The 3,407-nt window shown below is 30.8% G+C and overlaps 1 pseudogene; it reads left to right on the top strand.

Moving 5' to 3' along the window:
* The first annotated feature begins 553 nt into the window (after positions 1–553).
* On the top strand, positions 554–1,553 carry LOC136207213 (mitogen-activated protein kinase kinase kinase 20-like; annotated as a pseudogene).
* The last annotated feature ends 1,854 nt before the right edge of the window (positions 1,554–3,407 follow it).

The raw sequence follows: 3,407 nt of genomic DNA, 5'->3' as shown, positions 1-3,407 counted from the left end.
TTTAATAATAGAATTTGAGATTAATATTTATAAATTCGGTGAATTTTTTGAATTTTTTTTGTCTACTTCGTACAAAAGACAGTATATTTTTTATTTATTTTTTTATTTTTTTTCACATCCCGACATATGTTTATGATTTGTTATTGATAAAATGACGCACGTGTGAAGTATAGATGATAAGATTTATGACCGAGAAGACAGTTTGATGAATTATTTCTGAAATTGACCCAATTTATCAACGTTAGGGGTAAAATTGCTCCTGGCTACAAACGTTAGGGGTAAAATTGCACCATTTTAGACGTTAGGGGTAAAATTGCTCCTAACCCAAAACGTTAGGGGTATTTTTGCACCTTAACCCTTAAGCATACTATTTAGGAGTAAAAATCTAATTGATATTTATGAGAATATAGAAAGAAAAACGCGATTCCGAGTAAGGCAACACTGAAATTACCTAAACTTGTGCTCATGTTTAAGCCTAAAACTCTTTGCTCGCACTCCTTTTTCTTTGGTGAACTTTCATTTTAGTTTCCATTCGGACTAGAACTTGCAAGCCATGAAGAGGAAGTTCCATTCTGAGCAATCAAATGGAGTAGAAGAAGCAGACTCAGACTTGTATAATCATGGAGTAGAGTGGCACAGAGGGCCGCTGATTGGAAAAGAGCGTATGGATCTGTTTATATAGCGGAGTTGAAAAACCCAAATTCAAGAAACAAAGTTTTTCCAGAGTTAATGGCGATCAAATCAGCCAAGGTTTCTGCATCAAGCTCACTTAAAAAGGAGAAACGAGTACTCGACGATCTTCGTGGTTGTCCTTATATCATCGATTGCTATGGTGAAGAAACTACTACAACTAAGAAAGGTAAGATGATTTACAATTTATTACTCGAATATGCTTCTGAAGGAACCCTAGATTCTCTTATTAAGCAATCGGGGGGTTGTGGATTGCCTGAATCAGATGTGAGGAGCTATACAAGATGTATTCTTAAAGGAATTGATTATATCCATAGCCATGGATATGGATATGTGCATTGTGATTTGAATCCTGCTAATGTGTTGCTTGTATCCGATGAAAATTGGGAAACATTTGTCCCTAAAATTGGGGATTTTGGGTTAGCTAAGAGACTGGTTAAGAGTAAACAGATGGAATTTTATTCTAGTTTAGAAGGGACTCTTCGCTATATGGCTCCAGAGACTATAATCGATGAGATTCAAGAGTATCCATGTGATATTTGGGCGCTTGGGTGCATTGTTTTAGAGATGTTAACTGGGAAAAAGGTTTGGATAGGCCTGGAAATTGATGAAATTTTGCAAAGATTAGTTACCGTTACCAATTGCCTTATATTCCTCCACAAATTTCAGAGGAAGCCAAAGATTTCCTCAAAGGGTGTTTTGTGAGGAGCCCTATGTTGAGGTTCAGTGTTGGGTTGCTATTGATTCATCCTTTCGTATATGATGATGAAATTAGAGAAAATTCGGATGAAGAAACGGTGAATTCTTGTTCATCGTTGGAAAATGTTGATGACAATTATAAGGTAGAGAAAGAGCAAGAATAACCATGTTCTTTATTACTTAATTTCAGTATCAATTAGTTCAGTCCAGTTCAGTAATCGTTTAGTTTAGTAATTTCTCATTACTTATTATAATTATAATTATTTTTTATAATTATTTTTTCATTATTATTATTATTATCACTATTATTAGAACTATTATTAATTTTATCATAATTTTAATTTAATTATTGCTATTTTTAAAGGATTATATTATTATTTCAGTTCTAGTAGAATTCAGTTCAGTTCAGGTTTTTTTCAATCATAAAGAACAAAGTCTCTTGATGGAGTAAAAGTAAATAGTGAAAATAAATGTGTTGTTGAATAATTTAATTGATCATTTTGTTTTTAAAAAAACCTCGTTTATGCACACAAATGCAAATATTTTTGCAATTAAATAAATGGAAAATTAAAAAAGAAATCTCTATGCATTCACATTTATCAAACTAGTATGTGTAAAAAAAATTGTCCAAACAATGACCGAGGTTTTCGTTTATCAGTTTGACAAAACGTGAAAGCACATGATTTTTTTTTTTAGAATTTACCTTAAATAAATGATGTCAAACTTATGAGTGTCTTGCTATTTCCTCTCTAAATCTTATTAAAAGAAAATCAATGATTATTCCTTTAAATAATTATTAGATGTAATGGAAGAGAAAAAAATATCAAAAATAATGTAAATATATTAATATATAAAATATTATTTAAAATTCTCAAAAAACTAATTATTAGATGTAATGGAAGAGAAAAAAATATCAAAAATAATGTAAATATATTAATATATAAAATATTATTTAAAATTCTCAAAAAACTAATTAGAATACATAAAAAATAAATTAATTTTTTAACCACTAATAGCAATTTAAATTCTCAATCAAAGGTATAAGGTTCGATCCTCACTTTTGGGAATGGAAAGAATTTCTGTGACCAGCAGTCCCACCCATAAAGGTACAAACCATCTGCGAAAAGGAATAATCACTGCTGTCGCACTACAAGAAAAACTGTAATTAGAGACCGATATTTGCAACCAAATTGAAGTCGGTTGCAATATTGCAACCGAGGTGGTTGCAAAGCTCATCCTGTGGTTGCGAAGTTGAGAATCTCATTTGTCAAATACATTTGAGACTTGGACACGGTTTCAAAGTTCTTGTGGTTGCAAACTTTGCAACCGAACGATCTCAAAATATATTTTGTGGTTGCAAATTTTTAAGGCCATTTAGGGACTTTTATATATAATATATACTTGGATATTTGAATTATATTTTGACTGAAATTAAATTGGAAAGAAAGGAGAGAGAAAGAGATGCCGGTAATATATTTTTAAACAAAAGAAAAATATAAAATTATATTTTACTATTTAAAATAATTGTTTTTAAGTGAAAAATAAATTTGAGGGGGTAAGTTGCAAAAATACGTCTAACGTCTATATCCATGAGCAATTTTACCTCTATCGTCCAAAATGGTTCAATTTTACCACTAACATTGGTAATGAAAATTTGAGGTTGAGAAGAGCTAATAACTTACTAACTTACTGGTTAGGTCATTTTCATTGTGGTGTTACTTATGGTGGAGTCTCCATTTTAAATGCTAAAATATTGGCTAGAGTCCTGAATGAACTCTTGAACTTAGCATTTGATATTATAGTTTCAAATGATAATTACAATTGTATTTTCGGTTATCATCAGTTACCTGCAAATTAATTATGCCTTTTGGGTTAATAGATAATTGTTTCTAATTTTGGGGTTAGTGTAGATAATTGGTTCTGCCTTTTGGGGTTAAAAGGCTAAGTAACGATGCCCTGTGTCCTGCTTTAAGTTCAATATCTTAGGATGGATATAGAAATTCATATAACATATATTC

The sequence above is a fragment of the Euphorbia lathyris genome, chromosome 9 (genome assembly GCF_963576675.1).
Source record: "Euphorbia lathyris chromosome 9, ddEupLath1.1, whole genome shotgun sequence".
Taxonomy (NCBI): domain Eukaryota; kingdom Viridiplantae; phylum Streptophyta; class Magnoliopsida; order Malpighiales; family Euphorbiaceae; genus Euphorbia; species Euphorbia lathyris.
Note: the sequence above shows the minus strand (reverse complement) of the source record. Positions and strands in the feature narration are given on the sequence as shown.